The 14,104-nt window shown below is 37.4% G+C and overlaps 1 protein-coding gene and 1 pseudogene across 7 annotated transcripts in view; both read right to left on the reverse strand.

Annotated features, from left to right (window-relative positions):
- Positions 1-14,104, reverse strand: part of Eif4g3 (eukaryotic translation initiation factor 4 gamma 3) — a 196,829-nt gene that overhangs the window by 131,451 nt on the left and 51,274 nt on the right. The window lies entirely within an intron of this gene.
- LOC113199876 (zinc finger CW-type PWWP domain protein 1 pseudogene) lies at positions 1,637-3,663 on the reverse strand (annotated as a pseudogene).

The raw sequence follows: 14,104 nt of genomic DNA on the forward strand, positions 1-14,104 counted from the left end.
TTAAAAACCCATTAACTTATAACAAGGATGTTTAGCCCACTACCTCACTTAAAAGGCCTACATAAATCAGTATGAGCTCAGCCCTACTAAACTTTTTCTCCTGAAAGAAATAACACAAGATGCAGACATGATGGTGTAGGCTTGTAATCCCACTTCAGCACTCAGCAACTTAGTAAGACCTTGAAATAAGAAAAGGCTGGAGAGGTAGCTCAGTGGTAAAGCATTCCTGAGTTCAATCCCCAGTACAGTTTAAAAAAAAAGGGGGGGGGGAGAAGGGAGAGGAGGACAGAGGAAGGAGGAAAGGTAAAGAAACCACAAACAGCAAATTCTACAGCAGACTTCCTCCTAATTCCCACTACCACTGAGCTTATTATCAATTCTAATCAAGCTCTGAATCTCCAGCATAAATCATTAGCTGCTTACTTCCCTTTGAACTTAAGATAATAAGCAAACAGCTTTTCATATTACCACTTACAATTCCAGTTTGACCAAAGAACAGTGTAACATGCTTGCACAATGCTCCAAAACATGTTGACCTTAGCTTTTTAAAAGCTATGACTAAAATACAGTAGTGGGCTGGGGATGCGGCTCAGTGGTAAAGTGCTTGTCTGGCATGCATAAAGCCCTGGGTTTGCTCCCCAGTACCAACAAAATAAAATGCAGTAGCATACCTATTCAAATTGTTGACTTACATACTTAGAAAATGCAATCAAAACCATTAGCAAGACTGCACAGATGGTATGAAGTAACTGAATAAAGCCTAACTCCAATAAAAAAGGCAAATTTCAAAAATAAGTAAAATGAAATGATTAAAGTACTCACTACATACACTCTAAATTAAATGCCAACCAAGCAAATAAAAAACTTAGATAATATCTGTTTAATCAAAGAAATCCAACAATCCATGAGATTACACAATGATATGTTTTTTATTTATACCATGAAAGAAGAAGGAGGTTAATAGCTTTGTAACCACAGATGTTTACTGAAACCTCATGAATGTAAACACTCTACAAGATGAACCTTCTTGATCCACGGCAATCACAACTGGCACTGGGCAGATTTTCTGGGGAGTGACAGTGACCAAGTTATATTGTCATATTGTGTGCATGTATGAATATGTAACAACAAACACCAACATTGTGTACAACTATAAAGCACCAATTTTTAAAAATGTGGAAAAAGGAAAAGAGGCAGATTTTCACAAATTAGAAACAAGAGTGAAAGTCAACATCATCTTACTTTCATTTGCTCAAACACTAATGTTCCATTTACAGCAACCAGATGAATGTTTCTAAATCTTGCCCAACTACCCTAAAACAAAAGCTACTATCCCGATGGTCATAGTTATCATTTCCACATGGAAAGAGAGCAAGAATACAAATACCATCACACAAATACTGCTCCACAAACAGGCAGCAATGTCAACAGATGAAAACAAATAATACAAAGGGCTTTTTCTATACTATTTCTTTTTTTCTTTTTCACATCAGTAACCTGCTTTATTAACACATAAACTGCACCACTGACTTGAACTTTGTAGCCAATTAACAACCCCAAAAATATCAACTGCTCAGGTACCCCCCCAAGAGACTCTTCCCCCTGCTGCAGAGAATAGTAGGGTGAGAGCAGAGGACTACTCCTCAAAGAAGACCATAGGGAACCCCTCTGCATCCTCTCCATGCTGTGGCTCCCCTTGCTCCTTGGACTCTCTTCCAATATCTTCCATGAGTTGCTCCAGGTCCAGGTCACTGGAAGCTTCATCTTCAGTGGGGATACTTTCAGCCTCCTTAGTCGGTGGTTCCTGGGGTCTAGGCTCTTCTTTTCCCTTCAAGGGACAGGCCATGTGATGAGCTGGTGGGGTCAGGCCCTTTGGCATCATTCTAACTTCTTTTTCCTAAGACAAGTTGGTTACTGAGGCCTTAGTTTGGGGAACTTGAAATTTTTTTTTAGGGCCTGGCTGGTACAGATCTTAATTCCTTGTCCTTCTTTCCTTCCCGTTATGGGTACAGGAGGCACTATGGATTCACTGCCCAGACGTCTTTTCACCATCTTCTTTTTCAGGGTCCTTTCTTGTCCATCTGCCATGCGTCTTGCCTTGGGCTTTTTTGAACGCGTTTTGGTCCAGGCAAAGTTGGGTCTCTCTTCTCTTCTTTCTCCTCCTCTATCTCTGATTCCTCCTCTTTTTTTTCCAAGTAGGACACTGAGCTGTTAGCCACAGAAAGAATTAGGTCTTTTCCATCCCCACTGCTGTCAGATCCACTGTAACAGCTCCAGAAACCAAATAAGTTGACCTGCTCCCCAATGTTGATCTGTTCTGCCTTCTGAGCCATCGTGATGGCTGCCACCAGTTTCTGGCTGTAGTCCTTATTCCTGTACTTTTTCACTCCTGCTAGCTCCAGGGACAGCTCCTGGAAATTCTTTAGCATTCAGACTGGGATTCAAGCACGAGGAACTATTTCTCAAAAAAATGTCACGTGGTATTTAGAAGGCAGAGAATCTAGATGAGAAGCGAAGAGAAAATACTCCCCCAGATCAGGATCAGATTCCACCATGCCTGACCACCAGGGGTAACCATTCTGTTTGGCCCAGATGATGGATCCTGGGACATAGGAGGCATAGGCCACATCACTCTCACGCCCTGTCCAGATCTCCTCAGAAATATCACAGCAATTATAATCCAAGTCTGTATTCTGGTCACAAGACCAATTATCTGGGAGAATTGAAGGGTCAATAGACCCACGCAGCCGCTTCCATTTCTCACAGTTTGGAGAGGAACACTGGACCCAAACTAAACATTGACCAAAACCACTCTCTTCCCCTTTTTTTTTTTTTTTCTTTTTTTTATTGGTTGTTCACAACATTACAAAGCTCATGACATATCATATTTCATACATTAGATTGAAGTGGGTTATGAACTCCCAATTTTACCCCAATCTTCCCCTTTTTGATGACCTGTGATCTGAGAATCACTCTGAATCATTTTCTCTGGTTGGTCTTTCTCTCTGCACTCATGCCCACCTTGAACTTTCTCCATTTTTTCATCCTGAGCTTCCCTCTTTCTTTTGCTTAAGGGAAGTCTATTAAATTTCTTCTCAGAGGGTGCAGGAACCAGCTGGGCCGATTTAGATGTTCTTATCTCTGGGACATCTTCTACAGAGGCTGAAGTCTCTGGAGTATGAGGTACCACTTTCCTCTCTCCAACAGCATTATCATTATCAGTAGCAGAAGCAATGCCTGGTTCTTTGCCTGACTGGGAATCGGTCTGAACACAGGAAGGCTCTGCAAAATTAAGACTAGATCCCATCTCCAAGCACTCCTGAAGGGACTTCTGAAGCACAATCTGGACAATCTCTTCAAATTCTGCATTGGTAAGACTTGATTTTCCCTTTTCCTTCTTCTGTGCTAGCTTGTCTTGAGCCTTTCCTTTTTTCTCCTGACCAACTCCTGGACCATCCTCTGTAGCTGCTTCTCCTCCTTTTCTAACCTGGCTTTTGGTGGGCTTGCCTTGGCTTCTGCCACTAGAGAACTGATCCCCAGGGTCTCTTCTCTGTGTGAGTTGGGACCACAAGGTATCATGCTATGCAATTTTTGTGTAGGTGGGGCAAAGGTTTTCTTTGATCGCTTTCCACATTCTTCTTTCTTCTGCAATGTTGTCATCATTCAGCTGAGAAACACAGCTTTCTTTGCCTCTTCTGGAAAAGACCTGAAAGCGATGAGCACAGCGTGCCACAGCCGTGACTCTTGTACGATTTCTTACTCAGGGTTTAGGCCAATATGGTAATATGGGGCAACTTAGCCTTCTCTACTTTCTCCTGGTTTCCACATAGTTTTGACAATGAACAAGGAAGTGAACTTGTATAATACATGAGAATAATGGAAGAATTGTTAGACTATACCCTATTTTTCACAAAGATACCAAAATAATTTGCCAAAAGAGGCACTTTTTAAAATACAGTTTTGGAAATCATGAGAGACCCTTTAATATTAGCACTGACCCAATGGGATAGCTCTTTGAAAATTTGAAGATTTCCAATTTAAACAAACCAGAATATTCTGAAGAAATTTTAAATATTCCAAGAAATTTTAAATGACCTTTAAAAAGGAAATGTACTAGTCAAAACTGAGAAAGAATCTACATATATTTTTAAAGTCTATAAGAATTCTGTGGTTAAGCAAGGAAGCTAATGCTAAGGGGTGGGTAAAATCACAAGTTCCAAGTCCAGTCTGAGCAAGTTAGCAAGGCCTGTCTCAAAATACAAAAAATACAGAGGGCTGGGAATGCAGCTCAGTGGTAAAGTATTTGTCTATCTTGCAAAAGACCCTGGATTCAATCCTCAACCTGACCAAAAAAAAGTTTACAGAAAAATCATCCAGATGAATTCAAGATGTTTAAAAAATATTTTAAAAGGTCCTAAATTACACTCTTTGGAATTTTCACATCTACTGAAGCTTGATTTAAAACTGACTAGTTATGGAAAGACAATTTAAAAATTACCTTTTCCAATCAGACATTGGGACACATGCCAGAAGATCCAGCTACTCTAGAGGCTGAGGCAAGAGGATAAACATTCAAGGTCAGCCTGGGCAACTCAGTAATAAGTCTGTCTCAAAAATACAAAGTGCTGGGGGATGTAACTCAGTGGTAGAGCACCCTAGGTTCAATCATAAATATCACAAAAAAAGTGGGGGGGAGGCGGGGGCAGGGTGAAGAATGGCAGAGTGGGGTGGTGCATGCCTGTAATTCTCAAGAGGCTCAGGAGACTAAGACAGGAGGATCGTGAGATCAAAGCCAGTCTCAGACCCTAAGCAACTCAGTGAGAAACCTGTCTCTAAATAAAATACAAAAAAGGGCAGGGGTCATGATTCAGTAGTTAAGTTCCCCTGGGTTCAATCCCTGGTACCAAAAAAAAAAAAAAAAAAAAAAAAAAACTGCTGTTGAATACCTAACTCACTAAACGAATAAAAATTAACTTTAAACAGATTAAAGACCTAAATGCAGAGGCTAAAACAATAAATTCTTTGAAGTAAACACAGATCTGCATTACCTGGGATTTGACAATTAGGTAGGATACCAAAAGTAGTAACAACCATAAATAAATAAATTAGAGAAATTGTTAATTTCAAAGGCTTGAACAGAAAATAAAGTCTATCACTTAAATATTTTCTAAGTTGAAGCAGAAATTGAAGCTTCCATTAAAGCCTATAAAGAGAGAGAGAGAGAGAGAGAGAGAGAGAGAGAGAGAGAGAGAGAGAGAGAGAGAAACTGTATTTCGCCAAAATTAAAAAATTTTTTATTTCATAAGACATCACCAGGGCTGGGAATGTGGCTCAAGTGGTAGCGTGTTTGCCTAGCATGCGTGAGGCACTGGGTTCAATTATCAGCACCACATAAAAATAAAAAAGATATTGTGTCCTCCTAAAACTAAAAAATAAAAAATTAAAAAAAAAAAAAAAGATATCACCAAGGCAGCTCAGTGGTTAAGCACCCCTGGGTTCAATCCCTGGTTAAAGAAAAAAAAAAAAAAGCCAACAATGAGCAGAGAAGAATTCAAAGGTTTCCAACACAGAGAAATGACAAATGTTTATGAAGATGCTAATTATCCTGATTTACTCATTATACCTGTACACATATTAAATTTTAAAAATGTACCCAATAAATATGTACAATTACAAAATGAAGAATCACAATTAATTCAATAGCTATAAAAATTACTCTGGAAAAAAATTACTGTGAATTCTTTTGGGGGTTTGGGGGGCAAATTTGGTAAATTGCTAAAGCTGGCTTTGAACTTGTGATCCTCCTGCTTCAGCCTCCCAAATCACTGGGATTCCTTCTGTGCTTATTTAATTTCATCATGCTGATTTTGATCCATTTCATTTTGAATCTAATCCTATGCTTAATTTTCCAATTTAAGATTCCCAGTAGTCTCTCCCATTTGAAATCCATGAAATAAACCCCATTTTGAGTACAGCTAACTGATCAGTTGCAAATTTCACCTAATCTGATTTATTATATTGACCCAAAAGATATCATTAATACTGGTTGAAATTAGATAATTTGTAGTTTATATACAAAGGGTGCTAGAGTAAGGTATACCCCTGCACATAACTGGTCAGAAAAAAATAAATTCAATACACTTGAGAGATTAGCCATCTGCTAAAGTTACAATTTGTAAGCAAAAAATATATATAAATAAAGCCATAAATTGCAAGTGAAAAAAACAGAATCTTGAGAAAATTGAGACAACAGAAAATGAAGCCCAATTAAACTAATAATTGAATTATAAGGCCTAAAAAGCAACGCAAGAATGTCACTAGTTGTACATGGTTATGCTGCCCAAAAACAACAAAAGGAAAATGATTTTAAGAATGAAGGCTTTTGACCAAGCTAATATTGAATAAGCCCCAAATAATACAGTCTCTTTCTCTCACAACTGAAAACTCCAGACATATAAAACAATATGCACGGGGACTCTGAAAAGTATACCAGATATGGATATTGTGGAACAAAGTCATATTGGCCAATGTCCAACAAGGGGAATGACTGCTGTATTTTTTTTTTTTTTTTGGTGGAGTGGGGGGGTGTTGATCTGGTTTTGTCCTCCTTTTTTCTATAGGCTTTGCCTTGCCTTGAATGTAGCCCCCAGTCAAGAAATTTTGTATGAGAAAAGCAACTGAAATGACTACAATTTGCCAGGCATAGTAGTACACATATATAATCCCAGCAATTCCAGAGGCTGAGGCAGGAGGATCACAGGTTCAAAGCCAGCCTCAACAATATTATGAAGGCCCTAAGCAATTTGGTGAGACACTGTCTCAAATAAAAATATAAAAAATGATGGTATGGGGCTGGGATTGTGGCTCAGTGGTAGAGTGCTCACCTAGAATGCGTGAGGCACTAGGTTCAATCCTCAGCACCACATAAAAATGAAATAAAGATATTGTATGTCCACGTACAACTAAATAATAAATACTTTTTTAAAAAAAATAACAAGATGTGTCTAAGTGGTTAAGGTCCCCTGGGTTCAATCCCTGATAACAAAGACAAAAAGCAAACAATCCACATTAAAAAGAAAGCAAAGGAGGATTCAGCAAAGCAAAGCACTCTGCACAGCAGTGGCCAATGCGGGAGGAACACCACTAGACTGGTGGGGGGTCCAAGGAACACATCACTATGTGGCTTTACACTATGTGGCCTCACACTATGTGGCCTTTACACTGCTGCTGATACATGGAGACAGGGTAACTGATCTGTCAGCCCTCCAGAAAGCAAGAGAACCAATTTTAAGACTACAAGAGCAGTTATACCCTATCCAACAAATTGGTAAAAATCTCTTCAGCATTTAAAAAAACAAAAAACACTATATTAAGGAATGTAGCAGTGCCTGGTAATATAATAACCCTCAATAAATGTTAGCTTCCAGTAGGATGTGAAGGCAAACACCTGTAATTCCACTGACATGGAGGCTGAATCAGATGCATCACAAGGTTCAAGCCAGTAAATAAGTAAATAGAAAAAATGACTTAGCAAGGCCCTGTCTCAAAAAATAAATAAATAAACAAACAGGGATATGGATGTAGTTTAGTGATAGAGCATCCCTGGGTTCATTAAAAAAAAAAAAAAAAAAGTTAGCTATCATGACTCCTGAGCCACTGAAATTATCTTAAAAATTTTACTTTTTAAAATGGCCTAGAATTTAAATTCACAGGTTTTGTTGGATAAGATATAAGTTCCAGGCCTCCAGAGCAGAGCACTTCAAAACACAGTCACACAGTTAATAGGTTTCTCAAATGTATAGTTTTGGTACAAAAACAAGTGATATCATAAGCACTGTCATGGCAATTCATACAAGTTACAATAATATTTTTTAAAGGAAGAGGAGCTAATTTCTATTTAACTAAGAAATTAGTTAACAATAGTTATGCTCAATTTTAATCAGTTATATACAGCTGTAGAAAGTTACTTGTGTCTCAGATTTAGGGCATCAATGTTCACTGTCACTCCTAAAGTAGGCAGGTGAGTAAAGAAGAGGTTAACATAATCCTTAAAGCTGGATAAAAAGGTCAATGATTGAGGGAGGTGGGAGGGAGCACTACCACAGCCAAACACCAAGTACCAAAAGCATGACATTCCTATCTTTAAAAAAAAAAACATCACAAAATATGAAAACAATTCTACTCCTAACTGTAAGTATAAAGACAAAGGCTCAGATATTCCTATTATTTAATCACATCGAACATCTTGTAAAGAGATGCACTCCTAAAGTAAATATAAGCATATGTTATTAAAGAAACCTCTTGCTAGACAAGGTGGCACACACCTGTAATCCCAGCAGATCAACAGGGTGAGGCAGGAGATCAGGAGTTCAAAGCCAGCCTCAGCAACTTAACAAGGCCCTAAGCAACACAGTGAGACCCTAACACAAACATAAAATTTAAAAAAAAATTAAAATGCAGATACCAAGAAAACGTCTCTTAACATATGTAAACACAAATAACTATTTCTACCATTGTCTATTTCTCTTTTTTTTTAAAGAGAGAGTGAGAGAGAATTTTTTAATATTTATTTTTTAGTTTTTGGCGGACACAACATCTTTGTACGTGGTGCTGAGGATTGAACCCAGGCCGCACGCATGCCAGGCGAGCTCGCTACCACTTGAGCCACATCCCTAGCCCCTACCATTGTCTATTTCACTGGCCACTATTAGAGTGGAGTAGGAGAGAAAGGCAGAATAGGGGCTCTCGGTTTTCTTATTCCATTACAATCTTCCAGTGTAGGAAACTGTAAAGTTTAGTAAAGTGAATACTTAATTGTATTAATAATTTCTAAAAACAAAGGCTTAAATAAACTACAACATATTAACATGTTAAAAAAAATTATCTTCTTTTATTAAACTACAAGATTTTTTATTGTCTTTTTTATTTGTTTCTTCCCTGGTCATGGGAGAGTTTATTTTTCCATTATTTTATCTTATGATGTTTCGTTTTTTTCCACAACAGATTTAAAGTGACTTAGAAAGGACATATAGAGTACTACAATGAAAGTAAATAATGGAAAAATAGCAGGCTATAAATTCTCACAATACAAATAATGAATATCAATTAGAATCTGAGCTTCCTGGTGACCAGAGTTAAAAGAGAAGTATCATTTACATAGTTTCCAGTATTTGATATAAGGAGAAGTGCGCTTGTGTATGTACCAGTTCCCATAATACTGTAACCTTAAAGATTAATACAACATTGAAACAAAAATTGTGTGGCCGATTTCAACACAAATTATAATAAATATTAAAGTAGAAACTTTAAAATGTAAAGTTACCAAAAAAATAATAACCCATCTTATTTTCATTTCTTAAAATGAATATTTGCTAATGAAGCAAATCAAATTCATATTCAAATCTCCTCGATTCTCCAGAGGGAGTCCTCACATCAAGATTTAGATGAATTCAGTAGACTGTCTTTTTTCTTATAGTACTGGGCATTGGACCCGGAGCTTTTTGTTTTGTCTGTGGTTTGTATTTTGTTTTGGGCACCGGGGATTGAACCCAGAGAGACTTTACCACTGAGCCACATTCCCAGCCCTTTTTTGTATTTTATTTAGGAACAGGGTGTCACTGAATTGCTCTGTTGCTAAGGCGGCTTTGACTCCCAAACCTGCCTCAGACTCCTGAGCCATTGGGATTATAGGTGCGGGCCACCATGCCAGGTGAACCCAGAGCTTTGCACACGTTAGGCCAGCACTGAGCTACATCCTAGCCCATTTTAAAATTTGTCTTATTTAGAGAATCTCAGTAAGTTGCCCAGATTGTCTTCAAACTTGTGATCCTCTTGTTTCAGCATTCTGAGTAGCTAGAATTAGGTGTGTCACTTGTATTCAGCAATTTAAGAGAACTTTTTCAAAATATTATTATTCACTGCTATGTATGGTGCACATTTCTTTTTTTTCCGGTACCAGGGATTGAACTCAGGGGCACTCTCGACCAGTGAGCCACATCCCCAGACCCATTTTGTATTTTATTTAGAGACAGGGTTTCACTGAGTTGCTTAGTGCCTCGCCATTGCTGAAGCAATGACTTTGAATCTCGATCCTCCTGTCTCAGCCTCCAGAGTCGCTGGGATTACAGGCAGGCGCCACTGCACCCGGCTGGTACACATTTTTTTTCTTCCTTACTATTAGCAAACAATCTATACCTAAACACTGGAATTTTTCTCTCAAATTCCGCATAATATGCCAATAGAAGTTAATTTTTGAATCAATCTTGGGGTGTCATCTTTCAGGAAAAAGGGTTCAGGACAAGAAGTTTCAGGCTCCTACTAAATCAGGCAATGAAAATTTAATACCATAAGCAATAAACTCCTTAATATGTCACTGAATATAAACATAAAACGTATTTTAGGACAAAATGAACTATTTGATTTACTTGTAGACTATGTTGTACATTTCTAACTACTGTCAAACAAGGACCTTCTAGGAAGAGTATGGACTTCAGAGTCAGGAAAGACAAAAACCTGAATACCAGATTCATCATTTACTAGCTAGATTATCTTGGGAAATTAACTAACCTCCTCAAACCTGTTTCCTCACCACAATTTTATAAGAATGCAGAATCACTAAATAAAATAAGGCTTGTGATGATGCTAATTATATAAAGCACTTTACTATAAAAAGATCATGATTTTTCCTTTCTCTAGACTATCCAGAGGGCAAGGCCTTCAAAGATGCACCTCCTAGGTTCCAGCTAAGTAATTCCCTAAAAGCACCAAGAGCTCTCCTAATTTAGATCTTAGAAAAGCTAGAATGAAAGGTGTGGTGAGGAAAAGTACACCTTTGGAAGCATCTGACACATACCACAACAAACACAAAAGCCAAAAAAATGCTGTCTGTTCCATACAGACAAAATTATCAAAGACACAGTCTGATCTTTGACACATGGGATAGTGAATCTGAAACAGATACTTATTCATTTCTTGAAAGCATTTCCTTCTGCTATCAAATGTGTCAAATCTAATTTAACAGCTCTTCCCAAGGTGAGCAGCTTAGTAGATGCAGAATAGCAACAGAGCTCAACCCCAAAGAAGTTTATACGGAGAGACATCAGTTAGACAGAACTGCTTCTCTTATTTATATCTGCATAACCAGTATCATTAGTCAAACTAATTCACCTAACCGTCTCATACCAAAAGACCTATATTATTGAAGATACTTTTCCCACCAGGCTAGCTTTCAAGGAGAATTATGGGAAAGTCAAATTCCTTTTGTTACCAAAATTTTCTCCAAAAGTCCCTACCCCATTAAAATTTTGTTAAACCTAATTTTTCATCTTTAAATCAATGATGTGATAAATAGAAATAACAATATAAGATACTAACCATGACCACTCAGAAAATGTAATCCTCTTCCTTCTTTCTGTAGTCATCATTCTTAATGAGATCAAAGTAGAACCCAAACACTTTAGATTACTCCATCTACTTGCAAACGCACAGCCCACAACAGTTGAAAAGCATTCTGCAAGTACATCTCACAGCAGGTCCTCTACTGACGCAATGAACAAATATGATAACAGAAGTCAATTTTCAATCACAAGCAAAAAATTAAGCTATTTTTAACTTTTGATTAAAATAGCATCAACAAGGAGAATATAAACTTTACATCCTTTATAATTTACTTCCAATCTTCAATTAAAATGTCCTTACTGAGGGGGAAAAAAAATCCCACAAATGGAACTTCAAACATGATTTCTTAGGATGCAGGTTCATATGAAGTCATGGTATTTTATTTGGCTATTCTGAGATATGGAAAAACTGTGTTTTCCTTTCTCTTTGTAGACACACCCAATTCCCAGAAAGATGTTTTCTTTCTTACAACAGTCAGCTGCATTTCTTTCAAACAACAAACTCTGAAAGGAATTAAAAAACAGCCCTGAATAGAAAGTGTTTCAGCATTATCAATTTCTTATGTAGAATGAACATAGTCAAGATGACTTTCTTCCATAAATTCAAGCATAATATAATCATATTCAGTGTCATGTTCCAATTTAATAGTCTAAAAATGCTAAAACACTCAAATGTCACTTTTAAAGATGGCATTCTAAATGTAAATTCAAGGTTATCTACATTCTAACTCCCAGCACTTAACTGATTTAACTCTTCCTCCTCCACATAAATGTAATACTACAGTTTAGCAAAAAAAGATCAGTTGACATTATTAAAAAAAAAACTTAAGTCATTGACAACAATGACTATCTCTGATATCTCTAATATATTTTGTTATGAAATATTCAAGCACAGATAAGCATATAAAACTTCTAAGGCACAGTGACACGCCTATAATCCTAGCTGCTCATGAGGCTGAGGTAGAGGATCACAAGTTCAAGGCCAGCCTCAAAAATTTACCAAGGCCTTCAAGTAACTTACTGAGACCCTATCTCAAAATAAAATATGAAAGGGCTGTGGTAAAGCGCCCCTGAGTTCAAATCCCCAGTATCGATCCCAAAAAAGATTCTAAATGTTTCCTAATGCTTCAAATCAAACAATACCATTGGGTTATGAGCATATAATCATGAAAGCTGCTTTGATTCTGCCATCTCTCTCTCAGTATCCTGGGCTGTCAACATGAAGATTCTAGTAAAACTCAGACAAAGGGAGAGCTGGCCTCCCACCAAGCTTTATGACTGTACCAAGTAAGCATTCTAGATACTTTCTGTTCTAGTATCAAACATCAAATATCTCTTGTTCTTTCCTTCCTTCCATTGTTTTTCAGTCCTAGGGGCTGAACCAAAGGCCTTGCAAATGCCATGGAAGTCCCTCCACCACTGAGCTACAAACCCAGTCCTTGTCTTGTAGCCTCTATATGCAGTAGCTACTTGGATTTTCCCAATTAGTATCTCTTCATCTTCCATTCACACTGTACATTCTTAGACCAATCTTTCTGAACACACTGTGGTCATCAATAAACAATCGATCCCCAAATTACCTCCAATTCAAACCCTGTGATTCAACTGCCACAATTACTTGAGATCCCTCCTACTAAACTCCCTAAAATAAAAATTCTCAAATAGAAAACACCAGGCACTTTCCTGTTTGTTTGCTCATATAACTCCTAATATCTGAAATGTCTTTCCTTCATTCTTTTAACTTTAATTCCCTTCAACTCCAAACTACTACCTAGATAGGATACCTGGTTGTCCTAGTTTGTAAAAGATCACATTTTCCTTTCCTTCACTTAGCCTCAGTTATTCTATTTATTAATAATAAAAAAAGACAGAAATTAATGACGCCAAGAACTACTGTAAAGATTAAATGAGAGCTGGGGTTGTAGCTCAGAGGTACAGCACTTGCCTCAAGTGCATGAGGCACTGGGTTTGATCCTCAGCACCACATAAAAATAAATAAATAAAGATATTGTGTCCATCTAAAACTAAAACATATTTTTAAAAAAGATTAAACAGAGGCTGGGGTTGTGGCTGAGAGGTAGAGCGCTCGCCTAACTTGCATGAGGCACTGGGTTTGATCCTCAGCACCACATAAATGTAAAATAAAGATATTGTGTCCACCTATAACTAAAAAATAAATATTTTTTTAAAATAGATTAAATGATTATACAGAAGCTAGAAGGTACTTATATAGTATATACATAGTAGGTATTTAATAAATAATATCTTAGATGAGAGAACACTATTCAGATACTGTTTCATCATTATTTCTAAATCTAATGTTTTTTTCCTCCAGTTAGATCACAGATTTTTTTAGCATGTACCTCATTGAAGAATTAACAGAAGTAAATTAGTTCCAAACTTAATTAGAACCCAAAGCTGCGAGCTTCTCTTTTTAAGTTTTAAAAGTTTTTAGGGTAAGGATTACTCTGCCAAGCTAAGTCTTGGTCTGAATGATCCAAAGGACCACTCACTCTCTCTCATGTGGAGACTAGGGAAAAAAAGGGATGTGGCACCAAAACCAGACCAAGCATCTCCTAATAGAGAGATCTAAGTCCTATTTGAAAATCCTGCCTAAGAAGCCTCACCAGCTGCCTAGTTACCACAGACCAATCAGATAAAAAAGACATGACAACCCAGAGGACCCACGTTAAGAGAGGGACCTCTAA

This window comes from Urocitellus parryii, chromosome 11 (genome assembly GCF_045843805.1).
Source record: "Urocitellus parryii isolate mUroPar1 chromosome 11, mUroPar1.hap1, whole genome shotgun sequence".
Taxonomy (NCBI): domain Eukaryota; kingdom Metazoa; phylum Chordata; class Mammalia; order Rodentia; family Sciuridae; genus Urocitellus; species Urocitellus parryii.